Source organism: Cydia splendana, chromosome 7 (assembly GCF_910591565.1).
Source record: "Cydia splendana chromosome 7, ilCydSple1.2, whole genome shotgun sequence".
Classification (NCBI taxonomy): Eukaryota; Metazoa; Arthropoda; class Insecta; order Lepidoptera; family Tortricidae; genus Cydia; species Cydia splendana.
Window position 1 is genome coordinate 11,062,014 of NC_085966.1, and position 20,104 is coordinate 11,082,117.

The 20,104-nt window shown below is 37.1% G+C and overlaps 1 protein-coding gene across 2 annotated transcripts in view; it reads left to right on the top strand.

Annotated features, from left to right (window-relative positions):
- LOC134792154 (uncharacterized) overlaps positions 1–20,104 on the top strand; it is a 187,951-nt gene that overhangs the window by 66,749 nt on the left and 101,098 nt on the right. Inside the window, exon 1 of one of the 2 annotated variants that reach the window (XM_063763377.1) lies at positions 11,308–11,452. The exons of the other annotated variant lie outside the window; for it this stretch is intronic. The gene's annotated coding sequence lies outside the window, so the exon portion shown is untranslated. Of the gene's footprint in view, positions 1–11,307; positions 11,453–20,104 lie in introns of those variants that run through there. 2 annotated transcript variants of the gene reach the window in all.

Here is a 20,104-nt window from a genome sequence, read left to right on the forward strand (position 1 = left end):
CCGAGAAGAGTTATTCGAATATTTGCCATCACCAATTATTCAATAGAATAATTAGAAAACCGCGTTCCTCATCATTATTATCAGCTTCATTCAGTCCCATAGGTATACATATTTTGTATTTCCTAACTTTATTATAAGCAAAACTATGATTTTTTTTGTCTCCGCTGCCCAAAGGTTGTCTGGAAGAGTTAAGACACCGCATGTTGTTACCTCTATCTATTTGTGTTTGTTTCTGTACTTAAATATATACTGTATTGTAAACTGTGTCCGGCGTGCAATAAACAGTATTGAATTATATTGTAAAGCAAAATACAAAATTATGACAGATTTTGCTCTATGATAATTGATGAGGAAAACGTCCCTGTTCTTAGTTCCTACTAGGTAGTTCTTACTGTTTATTCGTCTTTTCATTATTCAGATTATTTCTCAGGTTTAATGAATGCAGGAAACTGGCAAATTCAAGTAGATACAAATGTCTCAACGCTGCACAATACCTGTTATGTAATCGTCTTGAGTCGGCAAACTAAACTACACCGGTTTTCACAATCCCCGCGACAAGACAATACGGAACTGATACATATAGACCTGTGTAAATAATTAGTACCTAGTACACGTATATAGACTAGCAGACTGGCACATACTATCAGTCTAGTTTTAAATCGTCCTTGGCCTTTGACAGAGGTATGGCTCTCGAAAATAGATACAACATTGAACAAATTAAGAATAAGCATAATTTATTGAGAAAACCTGATTGCTAATGTAATATTATGCGTGCACTTTTACATATTACCATATATTACGTACTTACATTGTAACGTGCGCCTGAACTTGGAATATAATCCTGTATCTCAGGCAGAGAGATCATATACTAATTAAAAGAAAAATAAAACAAATTAAAATCGTGAACATAGGTACTTATTGAATTATCTTACACTTATTGCTGTGTCAGTCAAATTGAACAATAATTAAAGACTAATGGCGTTATTCATAAACGTTTATCAAATCGAACAAGCCGTTGATAATCGTTCATCTCTATCTGTCATTTTGACATTTATGTTAGAATTATAAAGAAAAAAAATTAAGAAAGTTTTGCTAAGTTTTATGAACAAATAAATAACTATCATGAACGCTTAGTAAAGAACCTTGCAAGTAAAGGTAGTATTTTTTTATATAAAAACTTGTTCTTGTGTTTAGGGATTTTGTGACACGATATTGGACCTGTCAAGTTTCCAAATTCAACTTGCTTTTCTATTAATGTCACATAAGAGATAAGTGACAAATGGCGAACTTAATGCCATTCAATTCAATTCAATTCAATTAATTTATTTATAAAATAATAATTTTACACGTCACATCATAAAAATATATCACAATTATTAATAGTAAATCACACACATAATGCATAATGCATTGCATGCATATTGTATTGTTTGCATCATTATTAGTCTATTATAATCGTAAAATCGATATCAAGCTACCGTTCGGATACCTATAGTATGTTTAAAATAAATATTACTATATCCACCTGAATAAACACATCTCAATAAAGGTAAAATACCTATAGAAAAACAATAAATGAATGCTAAAAGCCTATCATGTGCATTCATTTCCCTGCCCATTTTACGTGTATGGGTTTACTAAGCGATACCAAAGGTTTGCACAAGATACCTACAACTTGGAATGCGATGCGTCCTTCCTATAACCTTATATAGATTTTTTGTTACAAAACGGAGTATTTAAAAGTTTGTTAAGTAGGCAGTTATTTAGACACTTCTCCTTAAAATTTGAAATACATCAATTACATAGTCATTCAACGCCATAGCAAAGAGAATAGATAGTATAGATTGAGGGTTACTGTCATACTAAGTTTTGTAGTCACAGTGAATTTACTGCCATCTATCGACACACGATTAAAACTAAAATTAAGAATGTATAAAAATATGAAATAATTTACATAAATATGGATAAATGATTAATTTTTAATTTTTTTTATATGACTGGCCCGTGTTCTTTCACTGATATGATATGTGTTAAAATTGTTAAATATTAAACGGTGTCGTCAACGCCATCTAGCCGAGTAGGGGAGACCGAGGTGAGTTTTGACAGAGGAGAGTTGTGACATAGTCGATATTTTGGGATCTATTAACTAAAAAAAATCGGGCAAGTGCGAGTCGGACTCGCGCACGAAGGTTTCCGTACCATATAAAAAAAAAACAAAAAAAAAGCAAAAAAAAAACGGTCATCCATCCAAGTACTGACCACTCCCGACGTTGCTTAACTTTGGTCAAAAATCACGTTTGTTGTATGGGAGCCCCATTTAAATCTTTATTTTATTCTGTTTTTAGTATTTGTTGTTATAGCGGCAACAGAAATACATCATCTGTGAAAATTTCAACTGTCTAGCTATCACGGTTCGTGAGATACAGCCTGGTGACAGACGGACGGACGGACGGACGGACGGACGGACGGACGGACGGATGGACGGACGGACGGACGGACGGACAGCGAAGTCTTAGTAATAGGGTCCCGTTTTACCCTTTGGGTACGGAACCCTAAAAACTAGGTTGCAATAGCGCGCGTTTGTTAGTTCAAGTTACGAGCTAACAAACGCACACTGTTGCGAGCTCGCTAACAGTTATTCTTATTAGATTCCAAAAAATCGACGATGTCACAACTCTCCTCTGTCACAACTCACCTCGGTCTCCCCTATATAGGCCAAAGGTGTGGCGCCATCTATTCGAGAATGACTTTTTCTTGATTTCCGAGGCACGTTTTTTCCCTTAGACTTTAGCTATCTTATACGGAGTTACATAGAGGTATATCTTTGGCCATAGCTTATTAAATAGCTGACACTGTCTTTTATGTTCGAAATTTTGTAACTTTTTTCATTATGATAAGGTGAATAAAGTCATATCTCATATCCGTCATTTTTGCTGTCCCCAATATGTGTCAAAACCAGGTTTCTAAATATTTACAAGGTTTTATATTAAAATTCCTACTAATATACATATTTTCATATTCTTAGGTTACCTACATGCTTTTTTGAACACCACAGAATTTCAATTGTATTAACTGTTGTAGGATATTTGGGTTTTAAGATTAATTTACTTTTAATATAAATACCTATTAACATTAATCTAACATGTACCTATAGTATTTTTCTTCCCCTTACTATGTACTCCTTATAACGTACATATACACGCCTTAAAACGCCAAATCTGCCAAAATTGCATTGAGATAACACCTGTCACCGTACCCTTCGTGTTTAAAAAATATTTGTTATCTTGTATCTGCATAGGAGCACCATCTGGTGTATGTTCGCAATACTGCGCACACGTTAAGCGCACCGAGCGCAAGGCAACGTTTGCTCTCTAGTCGCTAGTACTAGCGATTTGCGCTAGATGGCGTGCAAGTTAACATTTATGAAATGAACTTGCTTACATACAAAGTACACTTAAGTACAGTCTATTCATGATAATGATTTGTGAATGGACTCAATTTCATGAGAGGAAACAATTACTTACTTAACATGCTACTTACTATAAGCTATAATTACTTGCGAGTTAATGTTATAAATTGGTACGACCATAATGGTGCCTATCATAAAAGTATCAAATTATCAATACTACAATACTATAATATGTTGCCTCAAATAGCGTTACTTTGTATGGAACATGATTATGTTTGCCTGTAAGAGTTATAACTATAAGTTTCGCAATTGCCAATTATTTTAATTTCATTGACCTTGCATGAATATTAAATGATACCTTATAGAATTTAACACATGAGAAAATGTAGGTATGGCTAATTTGTATTATTTTTGACAGCACACGCTGTGCAAGTGTCATTTTAAACGTCATAATTTAATAGAAGTTTGACGTTTAAAATAACACTTGCACATTCAATCAAAATCGCTGCAGATTTAACTTGGTCTGACTCTATATCTAAGTATATGTTTTAATTATTTGCTCGTGTTACAGGGCCCACCCGGTATACCTACTGGATAAAAACAAACATTAACGTTTTCATATAAGGCAGACGCTTATTTATTACTTCCTGATTTATCTCAATTACGCGGCGACTCGTGTATGTCTGTCTGATTATGTCTTATGTTATGTTTATGGAATACAGAGCATAGCATAAACGTGTAGACACGTATAATTTACTTCATTATTAATTGATATGGATTGTTGGTTTACGTATAGATATTTAGGTAGGTACTGAAACATAGCTTATGTATGATAGCCCACCCTGTGGGCCTCGTTCTGGGGATTATTATGCTGCTTTCAAATATAAAGACGATGTTCTTCTTGACTGGTTTATAATTAATATTAGTTTTACAAAGCTGGATTCTCATTTAGCGGCAATCCTTCACCAGTTGACAGGCAAAGTTAAGGAGTCACAGATAACATATCGTCGGGTGACAAGCAAAACTCACTATAAGTACTATCAAAAAATTAAAGTAACAATGCACTTTATTACACTTGTAACACGGTTTATTGTCCAATAATTTCAATGGTGTTAGTTTAGTGATTTTTGCTTGTCACCCGACGATATATCAGCCCTACGCGCTCAAAAAATATACTTTTGGCGGGCTTTCAATAACTGTCATTAGAAATAATATTACAATCATCTTATGCTGGTACACTGTATTAGCCATGTTGTTTTATTAAGCCGTTACGTTCTTAAGCTTGGAATAATACTATATACATAATATAAAAGTATGTAGTACAGAATATAAAATGCTAACAGTTAGGTGTTAGGTACCGTAAACGTGAAGTTACTTTAGATATTTTTATATCAATGTGATTTAGTGTTTACCGCGTCGATTATACATAGTTAAGTTATTTTATTAGCGTTGAAAATATAGGTAGGTACATATCTTCAAAAATGTCAAGTTTTTGGTGGTGGTTTATTATATTTATTTTCGTATTTATTGTCGCGGTGACATTAATTGCATGTAAAAATACGCAAGTATAACGGAGTTACAAGTGTAACGCATTGACCAAATGAAATTCCTGTACACACCGGATGCGTGTGCGTAGACGTGCACGTGCACGTTCGCGTTGTAGTATACAGATCCTTATGAGAGACGGCACACCGCTTGCGTGACGTGTGCGGCTCCAACATTTAAGCGCACGTGCACGTCACGCACACGCAGCCGGTGTGCTCTGGCCTGAAGGCATTGAAACGATTTCCAGCTTGCTAGAAATTAATTCTGCCAAAAAATCTAATTTGATTGGCTTATTTAAAAAATCTTGAATACCTTACCTACTGTATTGCTTTCGTGAGTTAGCCTCATTGTATAACCTGTTCACATATTCCTGTAGTTATATTTATGTTTATGATCTATATGAGCATATAAAATGTATTTTATAGTACATAGTTGTTATTGTTACACCTACTCTCTAAATACGGAACTTAATGTGTATCAAGTAGACATGTGCGCCGCGCCGCCGCCGCCGACGATTTTTCCACGCCGCCGCCGCCGATAAATTTGACCGGCGTATAATCGGCGTGGGAAATTTTGATACCTATCGTGTCTCATTCCATGTTGCGTAGTGAGTAGATAGTGTCAGAGATATAATTTAAAGATCCTTATGCTTTTTCGCTTATTATTTGCCAGTGAACCAAATTAGCATCATTTTTGTCGTTGCGGTGTTAGCTGTGATAACGATTTAGCGTTAATTTAAACAAGATCTAGTTTCTGGATCTCAGGTTATTATTTGATATTTTATCGCACAAAGCCAATAACAGATGTCCACAATAATACAGTTAATATGCAATAACTAAGTGGAAACTATACAAAAATATTAAGAAAAAAGAAGGGAGGAAAAATACATTTCACAAAGTAGGTGCACGGGCTTGCGTAACGTGTGTAGAATCTCCAGCAAGCTGTCACCACGATTATAATTGCGTATTTTATGATTTCTCGTATGATGCTGGTGACACGCATAATGGTCATCATTTATGATAAATATGATTTGATTTATCGGGTGTCATTCTGAATCCCTAAGAACGTTTGTCCTAAAGTCACTTACCCTAACTGATTTGTTCTAATGGGCACATGCCCTAACGATCAATTGTCATAACGATTATTTTCCATAATGTAAGGTTCTGAAAAATGGCTAGGTTTTAGAACTTGCTGCCACAAAAGTGGGTTAGGTTAGGTTAGAACTGCGACCCTCGCAAAAAAGAAAATATGCTTAATAACATTAGGATAGGTTAAGTTAGGTTAGGGAAAACATCATTAGAGTTTATAGTGTTAGGACAACTGATCATTATGACAAACAATATTAGGGAATGCAAAGATAGGAGAAAAGACTTTAGGGATTCAGATATAGATCCGATTTATCTTAATACTTTATTTGATTTATTTTTATCACATAATATACAATTTCATTTAAAATTACACACGATCAATTCTTAGTAATTTTATGGTGATTATCAGCTTCTTTTACTTAACAATATATTATATTTCAATCAAAATTATAAAAGTCAGGATAAAGCTTCGTAATAAGGAACTCAAATTACCAAGTATCATCACTAAGCTAGCAGTAAAGAAAACAAAGTAGACCTTAATATTAAATAAAACGGGACACTTCAAAGACATTCTGTTGAGGGAATCAACCTGCCAGAGACGTTTACTTTCGAAAACGATGACATCTTTATTCTAACATACATTTATGTTAAACTTCAGTTCCGACATGTAGTAGATGTAGTTCATCATTTTTTCGTAACAAATCCTAGGTGAGGCGACAGCGGCTAGGAAAAGTCAATGAAAAATAATAATAAAGTAAAACCTAAATCCCGTAATAGATTTAAGACTTAACTTATAAAGATTTTTTTTGTGTTTTATTTGTATTCCGCTTACAAAGTAAGTAAAAATACTGCCTAAAATGTAGCGTTTTAATGTATCCTTTTTCTTTTCATATTTAAAGATACCGTTGGTAACCGTTAGGTTGGTATTGATAATAAATGGTTGCCAAGTGACATAATGGGATATAATTTTCGGCAATAATTTAGAAAACACACATAATATGTTCTGGATAGCCTAGTAAATACTCAGAAAACTTTAATGTAGAGTTTCTACAGCCACGTTCTCATGCAGTATCAAAAATTATGCCACGCCGATTTCACGCCGATCACGCCGCCGCCGCCGATCAAATAATCATCGGACGCCGCCGCCGATGATTTTGCCATCGGCGCACATCTCTAGTATCAAGTACAGTTATAAATGTAGACTATGTAGAGCTACGTCCTGTGTGTTTGAACGCAAGCTTTTTACGTTTCCTGTATTTAAACATCTTATCCCGGAAATCAGGTATTAAAACTGTCATATCATTTTTCTAAATTCAACTTTAACTAAAGATCATAAAGTCGACTTTCAAATACACTATTGAATCAGATTCGAACTGGCTATCATTACGCACTTTACCTTAACCATTACAAAGGCTGCAGTTTCGCGTCTTCTTTTAATTAAGGGTAACTGAAAGAGACAGGACATACATTATATCTGCGTTATGTATTGAATCTTATGTCCTTTATATACGGTTAAATTTTGGGAACTTGTATTAAGTAAGACAGGCCATAGTGGCATACGAGGGCGGATGCCGTTGAAGTCTTTTGTATAGAGACTGGTTTGACAATTTTATTTTTCTCTTTAATGGTAATTAATTATGCTAACGACTCTATAGACAATAGCTAGTCAGTTTTATAGTGAACGTACCACACGTTTAAAGCTATAGGTTATAGCCTTACAGCCTAGTGACCTAATTCATAATTGATATGAAAGTACTCATACAGAGAGCAGCAAATACGTGTAATATCGCTATAACATCAAAAATCTACCGGTATTTTCGCAAAATTTGTGTTAACGTTTACATATTTTTGTGTGGGTTTAGGGTTACCAGCAGTCAACAGCCATTATACTAACTATCATTGACGTATATCTCAGGACTGGTCTAACGGGCAATAAGAATGGAGCATGAATGGGGCAAGTAAAGCGGTGTGACACCGCTACAACGCGATTGGTTGATGAGTTCGCACCACGCGCGCGCGATTGGTCGCAACTAGTTGCGTTAGACTGCACTATTGTCTATTCGTGACTTCGTGAGTGACACCACTGAACTAGTGCCATTTTTATTGCCCGTAAGGCCCGTCCCGAGATATACGTCAATGCTATCTATCCTGTCTTCCTCGGGCCTCAATCTCCATACGAAATTTTATCTAAATAAGCGTGAAGAGGTAAAAAATAGTTATCATTCATCATCAGCATTATCCCACGCAGGCGAAGTCGCGGGCAGAAGCTAGTATATCTATAATAAATTAAATGGATTAGCAGGATACGTAAATTTCAATGCTTTATAAACATGCTAGTAGGTTCATTAAGTGGCTACAATTTTAAATTATGTGCACCTTTTTTGTTCTATTTAATTAGTTATATACCTTTACCTAGTCGGATTATCTATTTTTAGGGTTCCGTACCTCAAAAGGACAAAACGGAACCCTTATATAGGATCACTCGTGCGTCTACAGCTGTCTGTCCGTCTGTCACAGCCTATTTTCTCCGAAACTACTGGACCAATTAAGTTCAAGTTTGTGACCCAAAGACGGACATGTAACGTAAACAAATGAATTTTAACATGGGGCCACTTTTGAGTAAATGCGAAAATTAAAAAATAAAGCTTTTTAAACTATATCGTGTTACATATCAAATGAAAGAACTCATTGTGAAAATTTTAAATACATATATATTTTTTATACAGTGAAACCTGGTTAATTGGCACCTGGATAAATGGAAAACCTGAATAATTGCAACCAAAAGTCCGGTCCCGGTCCCTTGAGACCAAAAGGCCTCTATAATTGAAATTTTAGAACCTCTATAATTGCAATTTATATTTTATTGCTTTTCGTAATTTTACCTCTGTAATTGACCACACTGCAACTAAGACCTCTATAATTGACACTGTGCTAAAAAAAATCGTTATTTTTGCTCATCTTTTTACCTCTATTATTGAAACGAGTCTTACTTATTACCTCTGTAATTGAAATAATGTAGTTGTAGACAGCAGAAACAATATTTTAATAGCAATGATCATTTTATTTATATCTTCATCCAAAATTCAATTAATTTATTGGGTATCTATCACAGCCTGTAGTAGGTGAAATAGTTTTGATTAAATCAAAAACAAACTATGCCTTTACATTCTAATAAAACTTTCTTCTACAATTCAAGGGAATTCTTTAAACCCAAATGATTAATAAGAAAATAAAGTAGTAATTAATGTAGTGTAAAAGTGCAAGTATAGACAGAAGCTATATATAGACCAGAAACCCAGAACGTAAGCGTGTAAATCTACTTTCAATGGTTATTTGCACCTCTATAAAAGAAATTTGTCAGAACGCAACCTCTATTAATGAAAACCTCTATAATTGACACAACGAATTTTTGAACCTCGTTAATTGACACGACCTGCTTAAATGAAAAACCTGGTTAATTGACAAAAAATGGCCGGTCCCTTGAGATTGCAATTATCCAGGTTCCACTGTAATTTTAGAATAAATAGTTGAAAAGTTATTCAAGAAAATAGGCCTATATACATAATAAATTAGTATTGCCTCCCCTTTATCTCCGAAACTACTGACTGGGTCTAAAATTTTGAAAAAATTACACAAAATAGTTCTTTACCTATCTTAGATGACGGGAAAACCTATAAGAAATGTGCAGTCAAGCGTGAGTCGGAGTTAATTATTAAGTTTTTCATCCGACCCCTATGGGTCTTATAAAGATATTTCACTCACGTTTCACTTAAAAAAATACAGTGTTATAAATTATGTAATATACGGAACCCTCGGAACGCGAGTCCGACTGGCACTTAGCTGGTTTTTGAATTAGCTACAAGTCTGCTGTACGTTGTGATGTGAACATACCCACCGTAAGTAGTTTTTTAAATGCTTTTTACACACGCCACGCTTGTTGATTTGATTTTACGACCTCCAAACAAGGTCTCTAGTTATCGCAAAAAATACTTGTATTACAGGTATAATAAAATATACTGCGTTTTGCATTCAGTGTATTAACTAGTGGCTATGAACTACGATCGCCAAGCCACTGAATTACTTACAGGTTCAGTCCCTGAGTAAAATTAAATGTACAGCAAAGATCACTTAAAGTTGCTTCAGGTACTGTGTATTACCTATGTGTGGGTGTCGTATAATACGACTCCTACGCGAGTTCACGCACAAACAAAAGAACAACTCTATGGTTTCCAAACGAGAACGTGTTCCATATACAAAACTTCTTCAACTTCGCTGTTTGGTCTAGTTCGCCAGTGCAGGTTCATTGTTCGGCGGCCCTCTACACGTGAATCGTCGTAAACGCCAGGCGCTTGACGTTTTTTGTGGCAACATTTGGCCCTCTACCGAGCTGAGTTTTTGTCGAGTCGTTACCGGTCGCTTACGTCATTTTAGTCTTTGGACACGTTATGTTGTTGGCGTTCGAGTGAGTCACGTTGGTACTGTAGTCGTAGATATCGATAAATATATAGAGCCCTTATGTGTATTGTCTGTTTGGTCCTATCAAACCTAAAACGACATTGCGACCCACAAAGAGCACTGTGTGACGATCTCTGTGAGTCATAGGTAAATAGTACATTAATGTTTATATGTCACGTTTTTAAAATGTCTATCAATTGAAAAAATATTGCACTCTCAATTATCTATGAAACCTATTTCCCACGATTATCTACACTCGTGCAAAATTGATTTATCTTTATCTCCTAAGATAAAATAAACCATTACAGATTCCATAATCTTATCCACATCTGTTATCTACGCCGCTGTCACAACAAGTAGATAAAATCATACTGGATGATCCTTAGGTATGTCTTCTTAAAAGCATAGATCAACGTTTATTTTGGTTTAACATTGAAGAAAAATAGTTGCTATAGTATGTACTTAGCAGACAGTGTTGTGAAAATCTATCCCAAATTATATTATTTGTATTTATGCAACAGAGTTATGATTTATTTCTTACACCCACTGGGACCCTCGCATGTAATGGTAGTAGGCGCTTGGTATCGACATCTCAAACAATCGAGCACTATCACCTCCCTAGCAGCGCACGGCGAGCGCAACAGTCGGCCGGCCGGCTCCCTGCGCACATCCGTTTAGCGCTGCCCCGCGCACCACGAAACCGACGAGCAATTTTCAAAATTCGAACAATAACCTTCTATTTTTGAAAACCACGCTCCGAACGCTTAAAAAACAATTGCTGTCTGTGGTCCTTTTGTTTTTACGAGTAGTTTTTCTTATTAAACATTTTGTGAGTGGCTAGTGTAAGTGCTGTTTCAGTTTGAGTGTTGCGATTTTTTTTTAATTTTGTGTACCGTGAACTTCGACCGAGGGAGCCTTCAATGAAGCCTTATTCGGACTTTTTCACATACTAAAAGTAAGTAATTGGATATTGTTGGATAAGCGGTGTAATATGATTCTTAGAGTTAAGCCTGTAAGTTACTTATTGAGGCACTTTTATGAAGCCTTAATAGTGGCTTTTATTCATGCTTTAGCCATTTCGAGTTTACGGAAATAACATAGGTGGGTGCTTACGTTTCTTTGTTCGGAAACCACAACCTGAGTTTATCATGGCTTTACATAGATTTACCTATTTCAGTTAGGTAGTTTTGGTTCCTAATACTAATTAGGTACATAGAGTAGTTAATTTGGTAACATGTCGGTACAATAAAATTGATGTAGGTAGGTACCTTAACTTAACTTACCTAAACTTTATGTTAGCGTCTACACTTATCAAGTAATCTTTAAACGTTTATAAGATAAGTTCGCATTGTTTAAGAAAAACAATAACCTAACAATCTGTTCTTACATGGCAAGTTTATGCATTGATGTGCATATATTAAGTTGTCGGTAGTCAATAAGGAGCCACTTCCATAATGATTGAATTAGAAATCGACCTTAGCGGCTACTGATTATGTATGTACCTTTTGTCTGAAAATATCATATGTGAAATTACATGAAATCCGCGATATACACACATGAAATGCGTGAAATTTGAACTGAGGAAGCTAAAACTTCTCATGATTAAATAGTCAACTATGTAAAGAAGCTTTCAAATTGCAAAATCTGAACCTAAAGCCAACATAGATAGTGAGAAGAAAGCAGTAGACATGGTTACTCTACCACTAACCCCAAGCTGCCTGGGTCTGAAAAAACAAACAACTTATAATGGAATTTACATAAGAAAAGCTTACATATTAAACATGGAATAGCTTATAGATATAGACCATGTCTGTCTTAGCATATGTAAGAATATCATACCCGCATACCCACAGTTCGCTCAAAAAGTCCGAGGAAACGAAATAAAACCCCATTTACCTTGCTTAATGCCCACGCTGAGTGTAACCTCGCGCTTCCTGAGGGCCTACCGTGAACCACGTTCGACGTGTTGCCTCCCTGTCACACTTACGTACTAATTTACAAGTGCGACACAGAGGCAACACGTCGCGGTAGGCCCTCTGAGGCCGTGAATCTACGGACTCCGTCCGCGAACGCGAACTATACAAAATCTCCGAGGAAAACGTGATCTGAAGAGAATCCCATTTGAAGTCGCAGGCAATGACCTGTACCTAGTGGATAACTGTCTAATTTGCATGGTGAAAGGTAAAGGGATTTCATAGATACAGTTATTTACATTGTCAGAATGGCATGAGCCTGCGCGGTTTTACTCGAGTATAAACAAGAAAAAACAAGGTTTATATGCCATTAAAAATATGCTTCGTATAAGTAGGATAAGTATTTGTATGAAGACGGATGGCACTAAAGCCATTGACCGTACAATAGGATAAAAAATTCATTCTGAGATATTACTCTGCAATAATATGCAAGGCATGACACGGGGGTCTTTTGAAGCGAGTATTCAGGGTTGTTAAAGGTCGATAACACATAAATGGAGCTGCTTATGTCAACGACTAACTAAAGCAACCACAAGCACCAGGTTTAAAAAAAATATTTTCTTAACAATATCATTCGAATCCAGGGTTTGTATCCTGACCTCTTTAGGTGGGTATACTTATTGTAACGATAATTTAATGGCTCTACAAACGTTCTCAAAGTTCTAAAATCCGGGCTGACGTAATGCCTGACCCGGCCATCTTGTTCAAGACTAAGTATTGTTACAGAGATCGTGCTTTAGACGCGACCCAATGGCTTATCGCTGCTATTGTGTTCTGATTTATTGCCCACCTAGTTTATTTGACTGTTATATTAGGAAACAGTTTTTTCGATTGACATCGAGTACATTTTAGTTGAGTGCAATTTTACACTTGAGTTTTTGTTAAGTATGTTGTCACTCAGTCAAATAAAGACAAGTGCTTTTATGGGACACGACAAGTGCACTATAGAAATATAAGTGGAGGGTAAAAGTACAAACACTTCTCTCCAGTCAGGTGAATAATGTGGGATTGTGGGCCTACCGCCTATGGTATAAGAGGACCATGAGGAGGAGGAGAGGAGGAGGAGGAGGAGTAGTACTGTCATTTCTGACTGCCCTGAACTAACGTATATACAGATGTAGAGCATAATTGTTTTCCATCGTATTTTCTCAGCATCGTTCGTATTTGTCATGCTACTTCAGTCAACCTCAGTTGTTTTTGTACCGAGACTGACTGAAATAGCAAGACACGTTCGTACGTTTCCGTGAAAATACGATGATAAATAATTATGCAGTACATTTGTACTTGGTGACATACATTTTTAGTAGAACTAATGACATTTGATTTGCTGTCATTGTCAACGTTCTAAATTTTAGAAAGTCTTAGAGACAAAACTAAAGACTTAGGCAAAAGAAAAGACTGATTGATGTATAAAAGAGTTACCGACTTAAGACGTACTCGCCAAACTAACTAACTTGACTCTAATTATTTCAATTTCTAATTACCACGAAATTTCGTAAAATGGAAACCCCGAAGCGTTCATTCGTTAATTCCATAGTGTTGCAACGTGGAACACAAACCCCATGGCTCAGAACTATCGGAGCCATCGGACCGTGTCCCCACCTGCCCGCGCGGATCAATATGGCATCCGAAAGCTTATCTAAATCGCAGGTAATTAGGGCCAATAAAAACTTAGCAATAAGTAATCCAGCTATACCCTGATTAAGATATCGAACAAAGCAACGTGATATTAGTAACTTCAAAGTTGCGTTTAGGTACGCGTCACAGCATTGCAACTTTGCAACCTGTTATGCAATTGCATTGTCATATAATTATAAATATCTCGGGACGGGCCTTACGTGCACTAAAAATGGTACTAGCTCAACAGTGTCACTCACGAATTTGAGCCAATCGGGCAGTATAACGCAACTAGTTGCGACCAATCGCGCGCGTGATGTGAACTCATCAACCAAACGCGATGTAGCGGTGTCACACCGCTGTACTAGCCCCATTCATGCCCCATTCTTATTGCCCGTAATAAGGCCAGTCCTGAGATATACATCAATGTGCAACTGTCTATTTTTTAAGTGATTTCCAAGATAAAGGCAAGTGATATACATAGCCCTCCAGAAGAATAATAATAGTCGAATATAGAGTCCAATAAGTTTTTATTAGGCTGGTGTACAGTCAAACAGGCCACAGGGTAGAGATCCCTAACTCACCTTTTCGTCGCGGTTTAAACGGCTTCCGGTCTATAAAAAGGTCCCTGCACTTTTTACAATGTTACCTACAGGTACAGGTTTCAATTTTATTACAATATCACATTTCAAGTAGAGCCACTAAGTTAAATAAGGTATGTATATTATATTATTTACCAACTTAAAATATTATCTTAGACATTTATGATTCAGTGTGAAAAAGTGGTCCAAATAAACTATTGCTCACTGCACGACTGTGCATTTTACGATTAAAACCAGTTTGACAATTAAGTGCATTATGGTTACGAAACCGTACAAAAGTTTGTACTTACGAGTATAAAGAGTTTATCTCTGCTAGGCAATTGTAAAGTACAAATTCCATATAATTCGGCGAAACAGAGCAATTTTATGGATGATTAAAGAAATCGTAACTTATTTAATAGAGTCGTAGCTTAGATGTGTTACCGGAACATGGGTCTGAACAGTAGCAGCCATGCGATAAAGCGTGTTACTTCCAAACCGGAGGTATAGGTTCAAACTGCGCTTGTACGAATGAGTTTTTCAAAATTTAGTATCAAAATACAATACAATACAAATACTCTTTATTGCACACCTCCATACAGAAAACAATACAATAAATAGAGTAACTCAAGAGGAGGTAAATAACAGGCGGTTTTATCGCTAAAAAGCGATTGCTTCCAGACACGGTCTTAAAACATGGTTTCAAACAAAATAATATACCTACCTATATTTCAAATTAAGGTACATGTTATATGAGTCTATAAATCTTTACAAATATTTAGAGGGTTTATAATTCTATATTTAGGTACAAATTTAAAAATATTCAAGTAACACAAACTTACATTAGGTACCTACAGTAAAAAATATTGGAATTTATATTTTAGGTAAGTAACGTACACACAAGCTATTTTAAGAGCGCTATTACATTTCGGCGTTGAGCGAGTTTAGGTATTTTACGCGCTGCGGCAGGCCGTGCGAGCTCAGTATGCCGATCCCTTCTACCACACTCGCACTACAATGATGGATTAAACATTCTTGATCCTTCGCGAAGCATATTGAAATCAACCATAACAACACTAACTGTACTTAACTTTTAAAGTTCTAAAACTGTTATTTGGTAAGTACGAAAATACTAAATGCAGTGCAAATGTGCATAGGGGCTGTTCATAAATTACGTCATCTATTTTTGACGATTTTTGACCCCCCCCCACCCCTCAAATCATCCAAAAATCAAGCTTCGGATGAATCTGTTTCCTCCTACGTCATGTTACCATCATCCGAAGTCCAGACCCCCCCCCCCCCCTCGACTTCTCCCATTTGAAACGACGTAATTTATGAATAGCCCCATACTCGTACTTATGAAGGTATATTACTCGAAAGAAATTATAGGTACCTACTCGCTTATTTACATGTTTCGTCATTGCATTTGGTACCTATAGGTTGTAAAGTTTGTATCAACGAGGGTTTAAAAACGAACTGGTACTGAGGATCTGATGATGATTAAGGTGGTCACGGATACCAATCAACCATGTAGTAACATGATTAGGCTCGTTTGATTCGTCTCAACAAGATCTTTGACACTGAAGATACACAGGGTCTGATGATGGAGCTGGAAGGTGGCCACGGGTACCAGTCTATCATGTAACTAAACAACTTCGTGTTTGGGCTTGTTTGATTCGTCTCAACAAGATCTTTGACACAAGACAGTACTCAGGGTCTGATGATGGAGCTGGAAGGTACCATTACCAATCAACCATGCAACTAAACCACATCGTGTTTAGGATCGTTTGATTCGTCTCAACAAGATCTTTGACACTAGGTGATACTCAGAGTCTGATGATGGAGCTGGAAGGTGGTCACCGGTACCAATCAACCATGCAACTAAACCACTTCGTGTTTAGGCTCGTTTTATTCGTTTCAACAAGATCTTTGACACAAGATAGTACTCAGGGTCTGATGTTGGAGCCGGAAGGTGGTCACCGGTACCAATCAACCATGCAACTAAACCACTTCGTGTTTAGGCACGTTTTATTCATCTCAACAAGATCTTTGACACAAGGTAGTACTCAGGGTCTGATGATGGAGCGCGAAGGTGGCGACGGGTACCTGTCTATCAGCTCCATCATCAGACCCTGAGTAGTATCTTGTGTCAAACATCTTATTGCGACGAATCAAACGAGCCCAAACACGAAGTGGTTCAGTTACATGGTAGACTGGTACCCGTGGCCACAGTCCAGCTCCATCATCAGACCCTGAGTACTAACTTGTGTCAAAGATCTTGTTGCGACGAATCGAACGAAGCCAAACACGAAGTGGTTTAGTTGCATGGTTGATTGGTACCGGTCACCACCTTCCGGATCCATCATCAGACCCTCAGTACTATCTTGTGTCAAAGATTTTGTTGCGACAAATCAAACGAGCCCAAACACGAAGTGGTTCAGTTACATGGTAGACTGGTACCCGTGGCCACCTTCCAGCTCCATCATCAGCTCCTGAGTACTATCTTGTGTCCAAGGTCTTGTTGAGACGAATCAAACGAGCCTAAACACGAAGTGGTTTAGTTGCATGGTTGATTGGTACCGGTGACCACCTTCCGGCTCCATCATCAGACCCTGAGTATTATCTTGTGCCAAAGATCTTGTTGAGACGAATCAAACGAGCCCAAACACGAAGTGGTTTAGTTGCATGGTTGATTGGTACCGGTGACCACCTTCCGGCTCCATCATCAGACCCTGAGTACTATCTTAAGTCAAAGATCCTGTTGAGACGAATAAAACGAGCCTAAACACGAAGTGGTTTAGTTGCATTGTTGATTGGTACTGGTGACCACCTTCCGGCTCCATCATCAGACCCTGAGTACTATCTTAAGTCAAAGATCTTGTTGAGCCGAATCAAACGAGCCCAAACACGAAGTGGTTTAGTTGCATGGTTGATTGGTACCGGTGACCACCTTCCGGCTCCATCATCAGACCCTGAGTACTATCTTGAGTCAAATAAATACATATAGAATGTCAGGTCGTTTCAAATATTTTTAATCCTGTCCGGTAGTTTATTAAACTGTACCATTATAATACTATAAAAACAGTGCTAGGATCAAAGTCTCTCGTTGCGGTTTACACGCACACAGTATAGCGTTTTACACGGCGCCCGCCGCACACAATGATAAAAAACCTCGTCGTCGCCGTTGAAAATGTGCGGAGCCGACCGACACACGTCCTGCCTCTACAAGCTCTGCCGCGGCACTGAGCTGGCGCAGCGCGCGTCATCGGTAATATAGAGTAGTTTTCAAAAAATTGCCAAAAAATTATAGTAGAATTTCATAAACACTAATGTATACCAACAGTATAAGCAAACGTTGCAGATTGCTTGAGTATGAAAATGACTTCGATATTAAGTAGATTTTCGTAGGAATTGACACTTGTTTCGGAGAGAAAATCGAGTTCGTTTTACTTTGATTTTCTCTTTCTCAAAGGTATGTAGGAAAAATATAGTTTGATATGCCTAAAGTACAGGGTATTAGTAATACAAAATAGCCAGGTTTAGCAGAGTAAAATTCTCAACATTTCCTAATAAGAGCTCGCCATTCAGTGCTTCACGGGGTTTTTCGGAAACGACCATCAGAAAAAAAATCATTACTAATTTAATAAGTCCTTTTTCTAATATTTACAACGATATTTATAAAGATAAGAAGACGCTTTTACTGGAACAAGTACTCATTGTTTCTAATAATGAGCGCAAAGTCCTGAATTTCGTCGACTAGTATCATCAATTTTGCATTATTTCGACTTTTCTTGTAAGAGCGCTCTTAAGATCGTTCCAATCTAACATCGTCTACTCTAGCGTGTGTTTCAAGCATATCCGACTCATCAAGCCATATTTTTCGTTGGGCACGTTTTTTTGACGGAATCAAGATATACAACCTGCCTCACGGGTTAATGACCTTTGTTTGACAAATAGCGGGACATAAAAGCTTGATGACGATAATTATACTCTCTGTACTGTTACATGCCCTTCCTCTGTTATGAAATACCCCCTCCTAATTTTTATTTTACTAAGGAAATCAATAAATTTTCTTACTTCGTAGTATTTTACTAACTGGTTTGAAAGTTAAGGATTGCATTGCAATATTATCTATTCATCATAGACGTGTGCGCCGCGCCGGCGCGCCGCCGCCGCCGGGCTTTTTGACCACGCCGCCGCCGCTGATAAATGATCGGCGTGAAATCGGCGTGACCTTGAGTGTTGTTAATTAGCTATTCCAAGTTGGTTTTTGGATTACAAAATGGATTTTTTGTATTATTTATGTTACAGTTGTCAAATATACATCAATTAGTAATTCAATGAAAATAAATAGCTAGTTGCAGAAACTATTTGACACACCAATTAAAGTAACTGAGTAATCCTAAGTATTCACCGTCAACTGTTAACGAACGAACGAAGACTGCTGCTAGTGCTGTTTATACCTTGGACAGCTAGAAGAACAAACCCCTCCATTCTCAATGAGTTCTATATCGCCAGTCATCTCTTCCCAACATGCCATGGGTGAGCCCTTAGATTCTTCGGACATATTATCCAACGCATGATGTGGAGAGGAGAAACACATGAATTAAAGCCGAATGAATGGTAACGTGCTCGTAAATGAGGTCGCGAGCCTCAGCAATGAGAAAACGAGAAAGAAGATACGTCTCAGTAAGCTTGGTGTTTCTACGACAAGAAAACCATTAAAAAGAAGCCATAGCAGTCCACTATAGTCTAGCAAATGTCAAGGATATGTGGAGTTCTGTTTTGTTAAAGTACGTCCTTTTTAATAGGATAAGCCATGGAAAGCTTGAGAAAACGGAGAGTTACAGATCAGATCGAAGGTCATTGGGACCAGGTAACCTCTTAATGCAAGCCAGTTACTAGGGAAAATAAGTTATTATACACAATACAAGCCTTATTGAGCTTACCGTGGGACTAGATTGATCTGTGTAAAATTATCCTATAATATTTATTTATTTATTTTTATTTATTTATCCTATATTCATTTACAAACCCTATTTTACTCACAGCATATTCAAACTATACGTAGTCGCACCAAACAAAGTCTGCAGCGGATTTGATAGCCCACGCAGTGTAATTGTTATGTATACGTCATAATTTCATAGAATTTTGACGTTTAAAATACTTGCACTGCGTGGGCTATCAAAATCGCTGCAGACTTTTTACGGTCTGACTATAACTGACCAGTAACCTGCATTGATAAAATGTTCACGAATAACAACAAATTAATGATTTTTCTTAAGAAACCTGAAAGTCAAGGTCACGCCGATTTCACGCCGAAAACACGCCGCCGCCGCCGATTTTTTGGCAAACGCCGCCGCCGATCATTTTATAATCGGCGCACACGTCTAATTCATCAGAATATGTAAGATGCTTTAAAATGACAGTAACTAC